At 35.9% G+C, this 22,632-nt stretch overlaps 1 pseudogene; it reads right to left on the bottom strand.

Annotated features, from left to right (window-relative positions):
- Positions 1-21,310: 21,310 nt before the first annotated feature.
- The window catches only part of LOC140846042 (olfactory receptor 14A16-like), a 36,527-nt pseudogene continuing 35,205 nt past the window's right edge, over positions 21,311-22,632 (bottom strand).

The raw sequence follows: 22,632 nt of genomic DNA, 5'->3' as shown, positions 1-22,632 counted from the left end.
TCCCAATTTCTGTGTTGTTAATATTCTCATTATATTTGTATCAATTAACCAATGTTATGTAGCCCAAATCAGAGTGAGGAAGAAATGTTCAAATTTGCTCTCCAGCTTTTACAGGAAACTCCATCTCATCTCCATAAAACATTTTCCAGAAAACCAAAGAAACATGCAAAATCAAAGGTATATATGGAAATTTACTTAATTGCTCTTGAATGTTCATAGTTGTTTACTTTTGTTATATAGTTTTATTCATTATCTTTAACTCTGAGTGAGCTTTGAGTATATTATGTGAATTTAAACAATCCAGAAAATGACAAACACTGTATAATTCTGTTCCTAGACTGGTAAAATATATATAGACAGACAGCAAGTGGTCATTGTGAGGGATTGGAGAAAATTGGAGTTCTTGTTTCCTCTGTACAGATTTCCCATTTTGTAAAATGAAACATTTCTGGAGATTGACAGTGAGGACGGTTGCACAAAAATGTGAATGCATTTTGAAACCCCTGCACTGTACAGTTAAAATAACTGAAATGGAAAAGTCATATTATATGTATCTGACCAGTTAAAAGTCATTTAACATGACGAGTAATTTTTGTAAGTTTCAGGAAGGATCTCCTCTGAAATGAAAGGTTGATAAAGGTAAATGGTGGGACATATTTTAGTCAGGCCAGAAAAACCATGCCCATATTTTAGATGTCAGATTATTTTTTAGGGCATTTTTGATTTGTGAAGAAGGTTATAAAATATTTTAAATAACTTATGAATTTTAGCCAGCTTATTTAGGAAAGAAAGAGAATTTCTTACAGGTTTATACTGAGAACTCTGAAAGTCAATTTAATATAGGAAAAAGAACCAGGGTTTAAAAAAGCTTTTCAATTGATTCTCTCATATAGTGAGTGAATGACTTTGTGCCATTTGTCTATTATTTCAGGTGACATAGTGTTACAACTAGCTAGCAAGAGATTATAATGTGGAGTCCAATAGAAATTTATTAAGTGGCATAGGCATTGTAAGTATACATTATTTGGAAAAAGGTAATTCAATGTGTATCAGCAGATACTATACAAAAAATTATATTAAAATATTTGATAAAATTTATTTACTATATATTGTCTCAAAGTTCACTGTACTGGTTTAGCAACGCTGCTAAAACCAAAATTTTTGGATGTGTGCATCCCATTCTTCTTGTTCCTAATAACTATAGACATTTGTCAAGTTACTTTAACACTGTGTAAGTGTTTCATTCATTTTCTAGCAAAACTGTTCTAGGCACTGAATTACTATATATGCTTAAAAGTTTTTGAAAATTTTTGTAAAAGCAAACAAAATAAAAATGAACAAGTGAGGCTATGTCAAACTAAAATGCTTTAGTACAGCAAAGGGCACCATCAGCAGAACAAAAAGAAATGCAACAGTATGGGAGAATATATGCATAAATGACTTATTTGATAAAGGATTAACATCCAGAATATGCAAAGAACTCATATGCCTCAATGTCCAAAAAACAAATAACCTGATAAAAAAAATGGGTGGAAGACCTGAACACTTCTACGAAAAAGAAATACCAATGGCCAAAAGTACATGAGAAGATGCTCCACATTGCTATTCATCATGGAAATTCAAACTAAAACAGTGATAGATCACCTGAACCAGTTAGGATGGCCACTATCCAAAAGACAAATAACAAATGCTGGTGAGGATGCTGAGAAATGGGAGCTCTCCTGTAATGTTAGTGGGAATGTAAATTGGTGCAACCACTGTGAAAAGCATTATGGAGGTTCCTCAAAAAACTAAAAATAGAAATATCATTTGACCTAGTAATTCTACTCCTAGGAATTTACATGAAGAAAACAAAATCCCTGATTCAAGAAGATATATGCACCCCTATGTTTATTGTTGCACTATTTGCAACAACCAATATTTGGAAGCAACGTAAGTATCCATTAGTAGATGAATGGATTAGAAGAGGTGGTACATATACATAATGGAATGTTATTCAGCCACAAAAAAATGAAGACATCCTGCCATTTTCAGCAACATGGTCAGAACTAGAGTGTATTATGATAACTGAAATAAGTCAGGTGGAAAAATATAAATACCATATGATTATACTTATATGTGGAATCTAGACACAAAACGAACAAAAGGAACAAAATAGTGGTAGACTCATAGACACTGAGAGGTGACTACTGGTTACCATGGGGAAGGTGTTAATGTGGGTGAATGAAATAGGTGAAGGAGTGAAAGAGGTACAAAATTTCAATTATAATGTAAGTTGGTCATCAGGAAGGAAGAGCAGCATGGGGAAGGAACAGAGTCAGTGGTTCTGTAACATCTTTCTACACTGACAGATAGATAGTAACTGCACTAGAGGGGTTGAGGATATAATAATATGGGTATGTGCTGAACAACTGTGTCATATGTTTGAAACCAAAATAAGAATATATATCAACAATATTTCAATAAAAAAGACTTGGTAATGGCAATAGTAATCAACATTGAACTGGTGATGATATTGAAGTTGTCATTCACTAATAATTTTAATCTGCACATCAAGCAAGAAAGGGAAGTCCCAATATGATGATAATCTCATAGCTGAAGAAGTAAGACACAGAGAGGTTGGCAGTACCCTTGCTGAATCCCAGTGTCAATTGGCATAACCAGTAAATGGCACAAATATGACTGGACAGTGGTTTCTTTGACTTGTGTGACTGCCTGTTTTCTGCAAAGTCACCCTGCATAGAGAGTTACTTGCCAGAAGTATGGAATAGATTTAGCTTAGAAAAAAATTAAAAGTTTAGTTTTATTATCTCAACATTAATTGGAAAATAACACCAGGCCATTTTGTCACTTCCAAATTCTTTATCTCAATAGTTCCAGCCGTTCTCACTGGTTCGAAAGGTTGTGTATATTCATGTGCAGCTGATGCACTTAAACAATGGTGAGTGAGGGGGAGAAACAGGAGAATATTGTCTCAGAGGCTTGTCTAAACTCTGCTAGGACTTTTAAATAAGCATTTATTATCGATTACATAATATTTATATATTTTCAGAATAATTTCTTCCCAGATTATTTGCTTACTTTAGCCTGGATCTATATGGCAATGTTCCACCACCTATGGTTTCAGCTACTTCCTAGTCTGTGGTAAACTTTCTGTCTAAAATAGAATGATGAAAATTCTAACTCAAAATTCCAGGAATCAAAAAAATATACCCTTTCTTCTGATCTAGTCATGATCAAAATGTCACTACTAATTGTTGAAACACATAGTTTGGCTTTGTTTAATTTCTGTGCCTTAGTTCTCAGATATATAATACAGCAAATTCTTCCTTACCCCTAAATTGTTTAGTGTACTGTGAACAAATATAAATGGACTCATTCTATGAATGAACTCCACATAATTAGGACTGGAAACATCTCTGGTAGACCCTGAGTATATTTGTAGATTTCCAAATCCAACTAAACCTGTATTTTATGGTTGTAGAAATCAAAAAATGTAACTCAGTTTCCCAGTATGACAAGTCAATGTAGTCATTGTGCCTTAGAAAACCCTGTACTACATCTGAAGGCTTAAAACTCACCTGTTGATGCAGAATTTGCCAAATATAATGGGCTGGGATGATCCCAGGCTAGGCTACTCCCACTTCATCTGGTTTACTTCTGTGTGGCACACCCTGATCCAGGGAACCTGAGGGTTGAGAAATGAAAATCTGTTGTTATGTTTGTGAACCCGACATCTATTTTGGTGACATATTGATATGCTGAGTTATCTATATATAATAGCAATGTGTTTTAGTTACTGTGTTATAATTCTATGCAATAACATAACTTCTTCAGTATAATGACCTCAAAATTGCCCATTTTCTGACAAGGATAAAGTATAGTTCTATAAAGGAGACATTGTAAAACACAGATTTACAAAATATGATGTGAATACATTTGAAAGATAATTTATACCGGATTACTGGAAGAGTGAGTTTGTCTCTCCAAATCATCTATGTTACACAGAGCCAAGGACAAATGGATAATGAAAAAGGAATCCATTTTTTCTGTATTATAATTTTGATAACTACTGCTTGTAATATTTGTTCAATCATGATTGTCAAAATCTTGTGCATCATTTCACCTTCTTGCTTGAAGAATGATCTGCAGGATTAATTTATGCATACATAAGAAACTTATATTTTCAATTGTAACACTAATTTGTAATGCACACTAAATTTATCATAATTTAAATTCAAAATAGTGTCAGAATTTATTTGTATCCATTAATTTGGAATATGATTTTTCAGAATATGTTTTTAGGCAGAAGTACCAAATACTGCAAGTACCTGTAGGATATAAGGGAAGATATTATTATTTTAGTTTACTCTAAAGTTTTTAATATTGGTAGAAAAAATTGCAATTAATTATTATATGTCAATGAGTTTATTATAATTTGATAAAATTACTTTATCTATACCACCTTCCTAATTCAACTTTTTTATTTGTGTGCACATGTGTTCATGTCGCTATGCATGTATGTGTACATGTCTCTGATTTCCCTTATGCTCACACTGTCTGCTTTTAACACCAGAATTTTTATCTTAATTGTATATGAGACAAAACACTTGAAAATTTAAATAAAATTAAATTTAAATAAAATTAATTTTAGAAAAATTACAGATTTTAGATCAGCTTATGTTTATCTAAAGGTGAAAGTATCACACTTAATCATTTAATTGGATCATATGTTAAAGATATAATCCTTTTTCTATCATAGACAAGGAGTATATTTTTCCCCAAAAAATGAGGTGTTACTCACATGGTCATGGTGTATTAACCTCTGAAAATCTGAGATATAAAGAGACTATTCCTTATTAAAGTGACTTCACATGTGCCTTGAACTCTCCAGCCTTCGTAGATTCTCTTCATCCAGGAAGATTTGTTCTCATCTAATGTCATGGAAGTAAGTATAAGTCTTCACGCTACTTCAGGACTGGAGAAGCTTAGTTATCCATTCAGTGAGGGTAGAGCCACTTCAAATCTCTCTAAGACAAAGGTGAATGATAGCAGCTCTGAGGCTGTGATGTGTCTCAACATATTTTCAAGTATGCCCAGGAGAGTAAGGGGTGAGACAGGAGAGATCAACATAGGTGGCTGTAGTTTGGGGACCTGGGAAATTTCAACACATTTTCAATAAATTTCCCCTGGGTCTATTTTGGGCGAAAGTATTTCTTTCATGAGACTGTGGAGAAGGGAGCATGATCAACAAAATAGGTCAACATGAAGCTTAAAATCTCCAAGAGATTTCCTAAGAAATCCCTGATGCTGAGCTACCAAATGAATCATTTCATTATCTGAAGTGGAAATCTTGCCCATGAGCCATTATAAAATACAACTTGTCCACAAAATGGATTTTATAAATAAAAGTTAAATATTAGGTCTTTAATATGTATCTCCACCTATATTTACATGGACATATACACTAAGTGAGTATTCACAGTATGTGGACTATACTAAATAGTTGATTTATGCCAATTTCTGCTTCCATAGAACAGATATCCTTAGTTTTATATTAAAAAGGTTATTGTTTAGGGGTCTTTAAAATTCCTTTTATATTTCAATTACAAATATTTATATTTTAAATTATAGATTAGTACTTACATATAACTGGCTTTGAAAGTCTAGCATGATTAACATATGTATTCTGTATCAATGATTAATTTCATATTTCCTCTTCCTAAAGTCCTTGTATTACCTATTTTTCATCTTTTATAATTTTCATTAAAATTATGAAAAGTAAAAATAATAATTGCAAATATACAATGTGTAGGAAGTGCTGAAAATATTGCACAAATCATATAAGGAACACAAAATATAATTTCAGATAACATTATTGTGAGGAGGAAATGCACTATTCAGAAATCCAGATGCAACTTCCCAAAGTTCAGAAATATGAACTGAACATTTTAGATATGCAACTGCTATAAAGAGAAGGGTGAAGAAATGGAAAAATGATCAGAAAAAAATCCTTTCTTTCTATCAAAAGAATACTGTTTCTATAAGAAAACATGTCAAAATGTTGTAAAGTATCTATGTCCACTGAGGCAAAGAAGGACATTCCATAAAGGTAAAGGAGTCAGTCTAACAAGAGGATGTAACCATTATAAAAATCTATACACTCAATAAAGGAGCACTAAATCTGTAAAACTAATACTATGAGAATTAAAGGGGTAAATAGACTGAAACACATTCATTATAGGAGACTTTAACACACAACCCACATCAATAGACTGGTCAACAAGACAGAAAATAAGTAATGAAACAGAGGGTCTGAACAATATATTGTATCAACAGATATCTACAGAACATTCCAATCAAAAGCAACTGCATACACATTTTTCTCAAGTATCCATGGAATATTCTCCAGAATATATCACATACTAGGCCACAGAAAGAGCCTCAAAGAATTTAAAAGATTGAAATTTTATCAAGCAGCTTCTCAGACCACAATGGTATGAAATGAAAAGTAAATTACACAAAGAAAACAAAAAGCCTACAAACATATGGAAATAAACAATATATTTCTAAATAATAAGTGGATCAATGACCAAATTAGAACAGAGATCAAGCAATATATTGAGACAAATGAAAATAAAAATCCAACAGCCCAAAATCTGTAGTATGCTTCAAAGGCAGTTCTAAGAGACAAGGACATAGCAATACAGGCTTACCTCAAGTAATGAGACAATTCTCAAATAGTACACACTCGCTATTACAGAAATTAGAAAAAGAAGAACAAATGAAACCCAATGTTAGTAGAAGGAGATAGATAGTAAAGATCAGAGCACAAATAAATAAAATAGAGAAGAATAAAACAGTAGAAAAAATCAAAGAAATCAGGAGCTGGTTCTTTGAGAAAATAAGCAAAATTGATAAACCCCTAGCCAGGCTTTCAAGTAAAAGAGTGAACACTCATAAACAAAATCAGAAAAGAAGGAGATAATCACAGGACACACCATAGAAATACAAAGAGTTATTAGAGACTACTATGAAAAATTATATGCCAATAAATTGGACAATCTAGAAGAAATGGACAACTTTCAAGAAAAACACCAACTTCCAAAACTGATCCAGGAAGAAACAAAAACTGAACAGACCAGTTACTGGCAATGAAATAGAATTGGTGATCAAAAAACTATCTATATTATATATTATATATCTATACTGCTTTCCACAATGGTTTCACCAATTTACATTCCCACCAACACTGTAGGATGATCCCCATTTCTCTGCATCCTCGACAGCATTTGTTATTTCTTTTCCTTTGGATTGTGGCCATTCTAACTGGTGTTAGGTTCATATCTCATTGTGGTTTTAATTTGCATTTCCCTGGTCATTGATGATGTCGAGCATCTTTTCAGGTGCTTGTTGATCATTTGTATTTCTGCTTTGGAAGTGTCTTCTAGGGTCCTCCACCAATTTATTAATTGAGTTATTGTTTTTTGCTTTTTAAGGCATATGAGTTCTTTATATAATTTTTAACACCCCTTATCAGATGAATAATTTATGAATATATTCTCCCATACTGTGGGATGCCTTTTTGTTCTACTAATGGTGTCCTTTGCTGTACAGCAGCTTTGTAGTTTGATGTAGTCCCATTTGTTCATTTTTACTTTTGTTTCCCTTTCCTGAGGAGATGTGTCCAGGAAAAAGTTGCTCATGTTTATATTCAAGACAATTTTATGCATTCAGTCCATTTACATTTAGGGTGATTATAGATAAGTATGTACTGATTGCCATTTCAGGCTTTAGATTCCTGGTTACCAAAGGTTCCAGGTTACTTTCCTTACTATCTAAGAGTCTACTTTAACTCACTTAGTACGCTGTTATAAACACAATCTAAAGGTTCTTTTCTATTTCTCCTCCTTTTTCTTCCTCCTTCATTCTTTATATATTAGGTGTCAAATTCTGTACTTTTTCTCTATCCCTTTGATTGACTTTGGGGATAGGCAATTTAATTTTGCATTTGTCTCACCATCAGCTGCTCCACCCTCCCTACCATGGTTTTACTACCTCTGGTGACAGCTATCCAACCCTAGGAACACTTCCATCTATAGCAGTCCCCCTAAAAAAGACTGCAGAGATGGTTTGTGGGAGTAAACTCTCTCAACTCTCTCAGCTTTTGCTTATCTGGAAATTGATTAATCCCTCCTTCAAATTTAAATGATAATCTTGCCGGATAATGTAATCTTGGTTCCAGGCCCTTCTGCTTCATGGCATTAAATACATCATGCCACTCCCTTCTGTCCTGTAAGGTTTCTGCTGAGATGTCTGATGTTACCCTGATGGGCTTTCCTTTGCATGTCATCTTATTTCTGCCTCTGGCTACTTTTAACAGTCTGTCCTTGTACTTGATCTTTCCCATTTTATATACTATGTGTCTTGCTGTTGTCTTCCTTGTATCCCTTGTGTTGAGAGATCTGTGTATCTCCATTGCCTGAGAGACTATGTCCTTCCCCAGATTGGGGAAGTTTTCAGCAACAACCTCCTCAAAGACACTTTCTATCCCTTTCTCTCTCTTCTTCTTCTGGTGTCACTATAATGCAAATATTGTTCTGCTTGAATTGGTTACACAGTTCTCTCAATATTCTTTCATTTTTAGAGATCCTTTTTTCTCTCTGTGCCTAAGCTTCTTTCTATTCTTCTTCTCTAGTTTCTATTGCATTTATTGTCCCCTCCATCGTGTCCAATCTGCTTTTAAAACCCTCCATCGTGCTCTTCAATGATTGGATCTCCAACATAAATTCATTCCTGAGTTCTTGGTTGTCTTTTCGTACCTCCCTTAGAATGTTGATGATTTTTATTTTGGACTCCCTTTCAGGAAAAGTCATGAGTTCTATATCATTTAAATCTTTTTCTGGAGTTTTATTAATAATTTTACTCTGGACAAGGTTCCTTTGGCATTTCACATTTGTATATGGCGCCTTCTAGTGTCCTGAAGCTCTATTCTGGAGCTGCTCAGCCCCTGAAGCAATGTCGGGGTTCACAGTGGTGTGATACTGGTGCCTGGGAGAGGAAAGAGCAGTTCCCCTCCTCCTCACTGCTGTGCCTGTCTCCACTGCCTGAGCCAGTGGACCGGTCACACAGGTATGTTTTTGTCCCAGAGCAGCTGGATATGGATCCCTGCTTTCCACATGCAGCCAGAATCCCAGTCTCCCCAGGAGCTCTGCCTGTATTAACTTTCCAAACAGGTAGTCATGAGAGTGTCATGAAAGCACCATGAAATGTAGGTTTGTGCTCCCAGAGCAGATCTCCAGGGCTGGGTATTCAGCAGTCCCAAGCCTTCCACTCCCTCCTTGCTCCGTTTCTATTCCTACCGTCGTTGAGCTGGAATGGGGGAGGGACTTGCTTCCGGTGGAGCCACAGCCTTGGTACGTTACACCATTCCATGAGGTCTTCTCTTTTCTCCAGGTGTGTGCAGTCTGACACTGTCCTCTTTCCTGTTGCTCTCTCAGGATCAGTTGTGCCAATTAAATTTTCTAATTGTATCCAGTTTTAGGATGAAGCCTCTGTCTCTCCTTTCAGGCTGCCATCTTTAATGCCATCTTCAAAGCTCCATAGCAACATTCTTTACAGTAACCAGGCAACAGGAAAAAATCCTAGAACCATAAACAGATGAAAGGGTCAAAATAACTTGTTCAGTCATAAAATTGAAGAATCCTGACATTTGCAACAACATGGGTGGATCTTGAAGGCATATGCTGAGTGAAGAAAATCAGACAAATAAAAAATAATGTTTGATCTCCCTTAATTGTGGGAACTAAAAAAAGGAAAACCCTCATAGAGACAAAGATCAGATTTATGACGTTTGTGATTTATCAGAGGTAAGGGATGGAGAGAGAGGGAATTGGTAGTAGGTGATTAAAAGGCACAAATTTCCAGTTACAAAATAAGTACAATATGTAAACATAATATAACCTACAACATAATGGCTATAGTTAACACTACTGTATAATACACAAATACATATTAAGAGAGCAGATTCTAAGAGTTTTCATGACAAGGAAATTTTTCTTTGCTTTTTCTTTTTTGTTATATCTGCATGAGATAATGGATGCTAGCTTAAATCATTTTAGTAGAAATTTCACAATATATATCTCAAACCATTATGCTGTATACCTTAAACATATACAGTGATCTCTGTCAATTATCTCCCAAGGACTCTGGAAAATAGATAAGGATCTATTAAAGGAATGTCTTGTTATTGTGATCCCATTAAACAAATATTCACCAAATCTCCACTTGGCTTTGTGCACTATGGATAAAATGGAGCAGCTGAGGTAAACAAAACTCTCTTCAAGAAAATGATTGAAAAGGGGATAGAAAGAAATTATATGCTCTCAATTTCAAGATGAATTAAGAATATGGGAATCTAATGTAGAGCATGGACCATAGTTAAATATAGTTTTGTATAACTGAAAGTTGCTAAGAAAACAAATCTTAAATGTTTTCACCACAAAAATTTACAATAAATATGTTAGTTGATGGTTATCCTAATTAACCTTATTGTAATTATTTCATGACATACACATGCATTGAATTACCATATTGCACAACTTAAACTTACCCAAATGTGCATGTCAAATATAAATTTAAAAAGTTTGCGGGGGTGGAACCAAGATGACAGCGTGAGTAGAGCAGCAGAAATCTCCTCCCAAAACCACATTTATCTATGACTATAAAACAAAAACAACTCTTCCTAAAAGAGACCAGAGGACACAGGATAACATCCAGACCACATCCAAACCTGCGAGAATCCAGCACCACATGAAGGGGATAAGATACAAGCCCCAGCATAACGGGACCCGAGTGCCTCTCCCTCCAGATTCCAGCTGGTGGAGAGGAGTCAGCAGGGAGGGAGAAGGAGCCCAGGACTGTTGAACACCCAGACCCAGCCATCCAGACAAGAGCACAGACACAGTGCATGTGTGGGGTCATGGATACTAGGAAAACAGGGCGGTAGGACTGGAAAGTGGGTGCCTGAGGCCAACACCAGAGAACAAAGAAACGGGAGTGCCCTTATATTTTTTTTCATCTTTTTAAAAAAAAAATTATTTATTTAATTTTTTAAAAAATATCTATTTATTTATTTATTTATTTTTTATTTTTCTTTTCTTGTTGCTATTGTTGTTTTAGTTTGGAGAGTGCTTTTTGGAAGTCTTAAAAGGGCAGGGCAGGACACTTAGTCCAGAGGCAGGGAATCTGGGTATCTCTGGGCACTCTTACCCCCTGGGCAGCAGGGAGCACAGAGGCCACTTATAGAGATAAATAGCTTCCCAGCAGCTCCCCCTCCAATGGGGCTCCACCAATTTGGAGCAGCAGCCCGAGCCAGGCCACACCCACAGCAACAGCAGAGATAAACTCCATAGAAGCCCTGTCTGTGCACAGTTGCCCAGGACAAGCCACTAGAGGTCGCTATTCTCCCAGGAGAGGAAGGCCACAAACCAACAAGAAGGAAAGCTCTTCAGGCTGTCACTTGTACCAGCTCTACAAAATATCTCTATCACCATGAAAAGGCAAAACTACAGGCAGACAAAGATCACAGAGACAACACCTGAGAAGGAGACAGACCTAACCAGTCTTCCTTAAAAAGATTTCAAAGTAAAAATCATGAACATGCTGATGGAGATGAGCAGAAAAATGCAAGAGCAATAGGATGAGATGCAGAGAAAAATGCAAGAGCAATGGGATGAAGTCCGGAGGGAGATCACAGATGTCAGGAAGGAGATCACAGAAGTGAAACAAACCCTGGAAGGATTTATAAGCAGAATGGATAAGATACAAGAGGCCATTGAAGGAATAGAAACCAGAGAACAGGAACGTATAGAAGCTGACATAGAGAGAGATAAAACGATCTCCTGGAACAAAACAATACTAAGAGAACAATGTGACCAATACAAAAGGAACAATATTCGTATTAAAGGGGTACCAGAAGAAGAAGAGAGAGGAAAAGGGATAGAAAGTCTCCTTGAAGAAATATATGCTGAAAACATCCCCGAAAAGGGGGAGGAAATAATCGAACAGACCACAGAAATACAGAGAATCCCCAACAGAAAGGATCCAAGGAAGAAAACACGAAGACACATAATAATTAAAATGGCAAGGATCAAGGACAAGGAAAGAGTTTTAAAGGTAGTTAGAGAGAAAAAGGTCACCTATGAAGGAAAACCCATCAGTCTAACATCAGACTTCTCAACAGAAACCCTACAGGCCAGAGGAGAATGGCATGATATAATCAATGCAATGAAACAGAGGGGCCTTGAACCAAGGATACTGTATCCAGCACGACTATCATTTAAATATGATGGTGGAATTAAACAATTCCCAGACAAGCAAAAGCTTTGGGAATTTGCTTCCCACAAACCACCTCTATAGGGCATCTTACAGGGACTGCTCTAGATGGGAGCACTTCTAAAAAGAGCACAGAACAAAACACAAAATATATGAAGAATGGAGGAGGAGGAATAAGAAGGGAGAGAAGAAAAGAATCTCCAGACAGTGTATATAACAGCTCAATAAGCGAGCTAAGTTAGGCAGTAAGATACTAAGGAGGCAAACCTTGAACCAATAGTAACCAAGAGTCTAAAACCTGCAATGGCAATAAGTACATATCTCTCAATAGTTACCCTAAATGTAAATGGACTGAATGCACCAATCAAAAGACACAGAATAATAGAATGGATAAAAAAGAAAGATGCATCAATATGCTACTTACAAGAAACTCACCTCAAAGCCAAAGACATGCACAGACTAAAAGTCAAGGGATGGAAAAACATATTTCAGGCAAAAAACAGTGAGAAGAAAGCAGGGGTTGCAGTACTAATATCAGACAAAATACAATTCAAAACAAAGAAAGTAACAAAGGATAAAGAAGGACACTACATAGTGATAAAGGGCTCAGTCCAACAAGAGGATATAACCATTCTAAATATATATGCACCCAATACAGGAGCACCAGCATATGTGAAGCAAATACTAACAGAACTAAAGAGGGAAATAGACTGCAAGGCATTCATTTTAGGAGACTTCAACACACCACTCACCCCAAAGGATATATCCATCGGGCAGAAAATAAGTAAGGACACACAGGCACTGAACAACACACTAGAACAGATGGACCTAATAGACATCTATAGAACTCTACATCTAAAAGCAACAGGATATACATTCTTCTCAAGTGAACATGGAACATTCTAAAGAATAGAACACATAATAGCTCACAAAAAGAGCCTCAGTAAATTACAAAATATTGAAATTCTACCAACCAACTACTCAGACCACAAAGGTATAAAACTAGAAATAAATTCTACAAAGAAAACAAAATGGCTCAAAAACACATGGAGGCTTAACAACATGCTTCTAAATAATCAATGGATCAATGAGCAAATCAAAAAGGAGATCAAGGAATATATAGAAACGAATGACAACAACAACACAAAGCCCCAAATTCTGTGGGACGCAACAAAAGCAGTTTTAAGATGCACACTTGAAGAAGGAAGAACAGTCCCAAATGAATAGTCTAACATCACAATTATCGAAACTGGAAAAAGAAGAACAAATGAGGCCTTAAGTCAGCAGAAGGAGGGACATAATAAAGATCAGAGAAGAAATAAAAAAAATTGAGAAGAATAAAACAATAGCAAAAATCCACGAAACCAAGAGCTGGTTCTTTGAGAAAATAAACAAAATAGAGAAGACTCTAGCCAAACATATTAAGAGAAAAAGAGAATGACAACAAATCAACAGAATCAGAAATGAGAATGGAAAAATCATGACAGACTGCACAGAAATACAAAGAATTATTAAAGACTACTATGAAAACCTATATGCCAACAAGCTGGAAAACCTAGAAGAAATGGACAACTTCGTAGAAAAATACAACCTCCCAAGACTGACCAAGGAAGAAACACAAAAGTTAAACAAACCAATTATGAGCAAAGAATTTGAATCGGTAATCAAAAAACTACCTAAGAACAAAACCCTGGGGCTGGACGGATTTACCTCCGAATTTATCAGATACACAGAGAAGAGATAATACCCATTCTCCTTAAAGTGTTCCAAAAAATAGAAGAGGAGGGAATACTCCCAAACTAATTCTATGAAGCTAACATCACCCTAATACCAAAACCAGGCAAAGACCCCACCAAAAAAAAAAATTACAGGCCAATATCCCTGATGAATGTAGATGCAAAAATACTCAATAAAATATTAGCAAACATAATTCAACAGTATATAAAAAGGATCATACACCATGACCAAGTGGGATTCATCCCAGGGATGCAACGATGGTACAACTTTTGAAAATCCATCAAACGTCATCCACCACATCAACAAAAAAAGACAAAAACCACATGATCATCTCCATAGATGCTGAAAAAGCATTTGACAAAATTCAACCTCCATTCATGATAAAAACTCTCAGCAAAATGGGAATAGAGGGCAAGTACCTCAACATCATAAAGGCCACATATGATAAACCCACAGGCAACATTATACTGAACACCAAGAAGCTGAAAGCTTTTCTTCTGAGATCGGGAACTAGACAGGGATTCCCACTGTCCCCCCTGTTATTTAACATAGTACTAGATGTCCTAGCCACAGCAATCATTCGAAACAAAGAAATACAAGGAAACAAGATTGGTAAAGAAGAAGTTAAACTCTCCCTTTCAGCAGATATGATATTGTACGTAAAAAACCCTAAAGACTCCACTACAAAAGTACTAGAACTGATATCGGAATACAGCAAAGTTTCAGGATACATAATTAACACACAGAAATCTGTAGCTTTCCTTTACACTAACACTGAACCAATAGAAAGAGAAATCAGGAAAACAAATCCGTTCACAATTACATCAAAAAGAATAAAATACCTAGGAATAAACCTAACCAAAGAAGTTAAAGACCTATACACTGAAAACGACAAGTCACTCTGAAGAGAAATCAAAGGGGACACTAACAAATGGAAACTCATCCCATACTTGTGGCTAGGAAGAATTAATATTGTCAAAATGGCCATCCTGCCCGAAGCAATATACAGATTTGATGAAATCCCTCACAAATTACCAGCAACATTCTTCAATGAACTGGAGCAAATAATTCAAAAATTCATATGGAAACACCAAAGACTCCGAATAGCCAAAGCAATCCTTATAAAGAAGAATAAAGTAGGGGGTATCTCCTCCCCAACTTCAAGCTATAGTACAAAGCCATTGTAATCAAGACAATTTGGTACTGGCACAAGAATAGAGCCACAGACCAGTGGAACAGATTAGAGACTCCAGACATTAACCCAAACAGATATGGTCAATTAATATTTGATAATGGAGCAATGGACATACAATAGCAAAATGACAGTCTTTTCAACAGATGGTGCTGGCAAAACTGGACAGCTACATGTAGGATAATGAAACTGGAACATTGTCTAACCCCATACAGAAAAGTAAATTCAAAATGGATCAAAGACCTGAATGTAAGTCATGAAACCATAAAACTCTTAGAAAAAAACCTAGGCACAAACCTTTTAGACATAAACATGAGTAACCTCTTCTCGAACATATCTCCCCGGGCAAGGAAAACAACAGCAAAAATGAACAAATGGAACTATATTAAGCTGAAAAGCTTCTGTACAGCAAAAGACACCATCAATAGTACAAAAAAGGAACCGTACAGTATGGGAGAATATATTTGTAGATGACAGATCCTATAAAGGCTTGACATCCAAAATATGTAAAGAGCTCACACGCCTCAACAAACAAAAAACAAATAATCCAATTTATAAATGGGCAGAGGAAATGAACAGACAGTTCTCCAAAAAAGAAATACAGATGGCCAACAGACACATGAAAAGATGCTCCACATAGCTAATTATCAGAGAAATGCAAATTAAAACTACAATGAGATATCACCTCATACCAGTTAGGATGGCTGCCATCCAAATGACAAACAACAACAAATGTTGGTGAAGCTGTGGAGAAAGGGGAACCCTCCTACACTGCTGGTGGGTATGTAAATTAGTTCAACCATTGTGGAAAGTAGTATGGAGGTTCATCAAAATGCTCAAAACAGACCTACCATTTGACCCAGTAATTCCAGACCTAGGAGTATACCCTAAGAATGCAGCAATCAAGTTGGAGAAAGACAGATGCACCCCTATGTTTATCACAGCACTATTTACAATAGCCAAGAATTGGAAGCAACCTAAATGTCCATCGGTAGATGAATGGATAAAGAAGATGTGGTACATATACACAATGGAATACTACTCAGCCATAAGAAGAGAAAAAATCCTACCATTTGCAGCAACATTGATGGAGCTGGAGGGTATTATGCTGAGTGAAATAAGCCAAGCGGAGAAAGAGAAATACCATATGTTTTCACTCATCTGTGGAGTATAAGAACAAAGGAAAAACTGAAGGAACAAAACAGCAGCAGAATTACAGAAACCAAAAATGGACTAACAGGTACCAAAGGGAAAGGAAGTGGGGAGGATGGGTGTGTAGGTAGGGATAAGGTGGGGAAGGAGAAACGGGGTATTAAGATTAGCATGCATAGTGGGGGGAGGGGGAAAGGGGAGTGCTTTACAACACAGAGAAGATAAGTAGTGATTCTACAACATTTTGCTATGCTGATGGACTGTGACTGTAATGGGTTTTATAGGGGGGACCTGGTATAGGAGAGAGCCTAGTAAACATAATATTCTTAATGTAATTGTAGATTAAATATTAAGAAAAAATAAAGAAAGAACGAAAAAGGGGATTACTCCTTGATTGGATAAAACTAATGGTAAATTAAATATCCTTAATTTTGATCACTTAAAGGGTGTCAGATGATTGGCTATGGAGGTACACTTTTCTGATAATATTCCTTTCCCTTAGAAAAGAAAAAAGCAGTTCCTGTGTAGTGACCTCCAATGAGTTCTACACAATGGCATAAAGGGCATATCAAAGTGTGGGCAAAGGGTCTGTGTTTATACAGAAGATCAAAGCCTAATTTGGCTACCCAGAAAATGAACTAAGATACGATATGTAAAAGATCTTCCAACATCAGCAGTCTCTGGAAGACTCATACCAGAAGATGATCATCAAAAAACCTCCACAAAGATCCAGGCAATGCTGCAGTTGTAGCTGCATTCATCCACCATTTCCTGGACTTGCCATTGGAATGAAGAAGGAGATATCTAAGCTGGCCTGTGCATACAGTAAAACAACAAATTTGAGTGGATCTATACTGTTGAAACTCAACCAAGAATTAGGAGAAGTGCAAGTTGTAGCGCTCCAAAATCTTATGACTACAGACTATCTACGGTTAAAAGAACATATAGGATGTGAACAGTTCCCAGAAATGGGTAGTTTTAATTTGTCTGATTTCTCTCAGACTATTCAAGTACAGTTGGACAATATCCATAATATCTTAGACAAATTTTCACAAATGCCTAGGGTGCCTAACTGGTTTTCTTGGCTTCACTGGAGATGGCTGGTAACTATAGATCTGCTTTGGTTTTGTAACTTTATTCCTATTATGTTAATGTGTGTGTGTGCAGTTTAGTTAGTAGTTTAAAACCTATACATGCTTAAGTTACTCTACAAGAATATATGTCAAAGAAATAATCAATCCTTCCATGTTTTCTTCCATCTGATACCTCTATAGCTTTTCTACTTCCTAATTACAACCCTTAAATAGAATTCGTGCCTCATATCGAATTTACCAAGTATCCTAATTCCACCAAGTGGTAAAGATACCTCAGGACAAATGCTGGGCATAGAAGCCACAGGGCATAAATCTGCAAAGAAGTAAAAAGCAAACCTTTTCAAACAATATGGCTTCTCTCACACTTACCAACTTTACATCTCTCTGTTTGGCCCCAGAAGATGACTGGTTAGCCAGAGATGGGTAAGATTCCTCAAGGGAGGAACAACCTGAGACACGCACAGTCCCAGGGGGACCATCAAGTGAGAAATTAGGGATCAACAGTGGTGAAGCTTATAACCTCACCCCTCCTGTTTTGAGATAAATCTTCTGCATCCATGGATGTTTTAATGCCCTTGTCTAGCGTGGATTAACCCATAGTCTGCAGGCACACACCTGATCATCTACAGTTGCTCTCTTACAACACTAAACTATGTTTTCTACCTTTATCTTGCATCTACCTACCACTTCAGCATTTTATTAAAAATAAAAAAGTAATAATAATTAAGGAGAAATGTGGGATCCACATATAAATCAAGTATAAAAATCAAATGAATATTCATATTTGACTTGATTGTTTATAGTTCATAATGTGTGATCAAAACCAAAAGTTTCTGTGATGACTGCACTTGTACTGTTCACCATGTAAGAACTTATTAAGTATGTACGAATTTGTTCACCATGTAAGAACTTGTTCATTATGCTTTAGAAGATTGGAGACTGATGAGAATTAGGCTTGAGATGGATTAATGATTGTGCATTGAGCATTGACTCCCCTATACAGAATTTTATAGTTGTTAATAACCATTTGATCAATAAATATGAGAGATGCCCTCTCCAAAAAAAAAAAAAAAAAATACAAGAAAAGAAAAATAAAGAAAAGAAAGAAAATGAAGAAAGGACCTGAGTATAATTTTTCCAAAGTGGATGTGCAAAAGGCCAAGAGGTATTGAAAAGGTGCCTCAACATCACTGATGGACAGACAACTAGAAGTCAAAACCATAACCAGGTATCATCTCACATATCTCAGCATGGCTGTTGTCAGAGAGAAAACAAATATCAACACGATATGGGAAAAGGTATCCCTCAGACACTGTTGATGTAAATGTGAAATGGAGCTGTCTATGTATGGAATACAGTACAGTGGTGACTCAGAAACTTAAAACATAAACTCCATTTGATCCAGCGATACCACTGCTGGGATGTACCTGAAAGAATGGAAATCAGTATATCAAAGAGGATTTGCACACCCATATTCACTGCCGCATTATTCACAAAAGTCGAGCTGTAGAAACAACCTAAAAGATCTTTGATGGATAAGTGCACAAATAAATTCATACACACAAAGTCCATGGTATATCATTCAACAGTATAAAAGAAGGAAGTCTTGCCATTGGTGACCAAACTTACGTGTGGAATCTAAAAAACAAGCAAATGATTTGATATTACAGAGAATACAATGGTAGCTGCCTTGGGCTTCAGTGTGGGGAAAAAGGGGTGATGAATGTCAAAAGGTAAAACTTTTTAGTTAGAAGGAAAAGTTTAGAGGATCTTATGTAGAGCTTCGTGACTATAGTTAATAATATGTTTTTTCTATATTTAACAGTTGCTTAAAATAAATCTTATAAATTATCACTAACACTCAATGAGTTAATTCTGTGAACTATGTGAGTTGATGATGCATTAACTATCCTCATCTTGGTAATGATTCAACAATATATATACTTACATATAAATATATATATGTATATAAAATTTTCACATTGTATATTTTATTTTTATTTATTATTAGGATACACAATATATTTGTTTCAGATGTACAACATAATGACTCAATAAATATACACACAAATACAATTGTATTTGTCAATCATCCCACAATAAAAATGTTTTAAAAAGCAAAACCAGTCACATCATAAAACCAAGAACAAAAAGAGAGTTAGAGGACTGATACTGCCCAACGTCAGGACTTAGTTGGAAGCTACATTAACCATGATAGTGTGGTAATGACAAAAAAGCATAAAATAGGTCAATGCAATAGAATAGGAAGCTCAGAAATAGACCTTTGTAAATATAATCAACTCATATTTGACAAAAGAACAGATTGTCTATTCAACTAATAATGTTGCTGGAAAAACTTGGCATGAAAAAACCATTCAGATATAGACTGTACACACTTTTCAGAATCTAATTCTAAATGGATCTTAGACCTGAATGCAAAGCATTGTAGTATAAAACCTTGTTAGACAGCCTAAGAGAAAGCCTAGATAACCTTAGTTGTATGATGCCGTTTTAGAAACATCAAAGGCAGGATTCATGAAAGCAAATGTTGGTAACCTGGACTACAGTAAAATTAAAAACTCCTGTTGTGAGAAAGAAAATGTCAAAAGAAAGAGAAGACAAGCAACAGGCTGGGAGAAATAATTCGTGGAAGACATATAGGATAAAAGAGCCTTATTCAAAATATGCAAAGAACAAATAAAATTCAACAATAAGGAAACAAACAGTCCCTCTGAAAATTGGGCACTTCACTGACGAAGACAGACAGTTGTCAAAGAAACATTTGAAAAGATTCTCCATATCATATGTCATCAAGAAAATAAAAATAAAAACGATGAGATACCACTGCACACAATTTGAACTGCCAGTTCCAGACATTAATAGAAATGCTGCTGAGAAGGTGCAGCACCAGAAAGTCGTACATATTAGTTACAGGAATTCAAAATGGTACAGCCACTTGGAAGCCAGTTTTGGTGGGTTTTTTAAAAACCATAATATACTTTTATCATGTGGTCCAGCAAACATGCTCCTCGGTATTTACCCAAAGGAGGTATGTACACAACATATGTACACAAATGAAAATTCAAAAGATTATCTATAGTAACTTTATTCTTAGTTGCTAAAACTTGGAACAAGCCAAGGTAGCATTCAGCAGGTAAAAAGGTAAATGAATGTGGTGCATGCAGACAATGGGATATTATTCATAAATAAAAGGAAATGAGCCGTCTAGCTATAAAAAGACATGGAGAAACTTAAGTGCCCATTATTAAGTAAAAGAAGCTAATTTCAAAATGTTCTTTATTGCATGATTCCAAACTATATCACATTCTACAAAAGCCAAAACTATGGAGAATGGAAGAATTCAGTGGCTGCCAGAAGCTGATGGAAGTAAGGGAGAAAAACAGGCAAAGCACAGAAGATTTTGGGGGTAGTAAAATGCTCCGTGTGATATTATACTCATGAGTAAATGTCATTCTAAATTTATACAACTCATAGAATGCAAAACACTAAGATAGAAACCCTAATGTAAACTATGGATGTTGAGTAATTACGAGATGTCAACGTTACATTCTTGGTTTAAAAGAAGTATGACTCTAGTTATTTATATTGCTCTTGTGGGAGGCTATGCATTTGTGGGCATAAGGGTTATGTGGAAAATCTCTGTACGTCACAATCAATTTTGTTACAAACCTAAAAAGCTTCTAAAAAGCGTATTCAAAGGATTTTAAATAAAAATATTACAAAATAATGGACATATAGTTATTGATGATAATTGTTATTGAAATAAAAGATGGAATACCTAAAGATTTTGGGTGAATAGTCCCTTCAGCAACTTTCCCAGAGTTATTTTTATGGCATTATTTCTTAGACTATATATCATGGGATTAAAGGTTGGGGGCACCATGGTGTAGAACATAGAAATGACAAGGTCAAAAATGGAAGGGGCCTGTGAAATTGGCCTCAGATAAGCAGAGAAACCAGTGGAGAGAAATAACACAATCACAATCAGATGTGGAAGGCAAGTGGAGAGGCTTTTGACTGACCTTCTATTGATGGCATTTTACTGACCGTGGAGAAGATGTAGGCATAGAAAACAGTGATGAAAATAAAACAGCAGATATCCAATACCACACTAATGAGGATAGGTACAATCTCTCTTATTATGTTTTCTGAGCAAGAAATAGCCAATAACTGCGGGGTATCACAAAAAAAATGATGGACCACGTTAGAACCACAGTAGGATAAGGAGAAGGTACCGGCTGTGTGCATTATGGCGATCAGACCCCCACCCAGCCAGGACACAGCTGTCAACTGAACACGCATATTCACATTCATGATGACCTCGTAGTGCAGGGGGTGGCATATGGCAGCATAGCGGTCAAAGCACATCACGGTGAGGAGATTCAGCTCTGCAGTTGCTAAAATCATAAGTAGAAACACGTGGGCTACACAGCCAGGAAATGAGATGGAGTTACTGTGAGTCAAGGAGTTGGCAATGGATTTGGAGATTGTGAATGTAACTAGGCAGAGATCCAAGAAGGACAAATTCTTCAGGAAGAAGTACATGCAGTGCAGAGACACTTGTCCAAAGTTATGATCATGATAATGAGGACGTTTTCCATTAGTACAAAGAAGTATATCAAGGTGAAGAGCACTGAGTGCAACATGTGCATATTTTCATTGGTAGAAAATCCAATGAGGATAAATTCTGTGACAGCTGTGAGATTTGTTGTGCTTGGAGACATAAATCTGTATTAAGAAAAAAGAGAAATGAGACGTCATTTTCAAGTCCTTCCATATTCAACTTACAAGATAGTTCTATATTCATATAGTCATCACACAATCTACTTAATAAAAATGTTACTCCTACCATGTGGGTTGATCACCAAGAGTACCTGAATAACATTGCTTTACTGAACCACTTTATACTCAGTGCACATGCACGTGCCATTTTTATTACCCAAATATGTTCTATGAAAGATGCTAAAGGACTGAAAATTTGAACCGATCTTAACGTAAATGTCCTGATGAAAATCACCCTCCCCATATCTATAAATGGATCCTGAGAAACAAACCAATAACTGCTAAATTGTGTCCTAATCTTAATGTTCTTACATCCTA

Source organism: Manis javanica, chromosome 14 (genome assembly GCF_040802235.1).
Source record: "Manis javanica isolate MJ-LG chromosome 14, MJ_LKY, whole genome shotgun sequence".
Classification (NCBI taxonomy): domain Eukaryota; kingdom Metazoa; phylum Chordata; class Mammalia; order Pholidota; family Manidae; genus Manis; species Manis javanica.
This window is presented reverse-complemented; position numbering and strand designations above follow the sequence as displayed.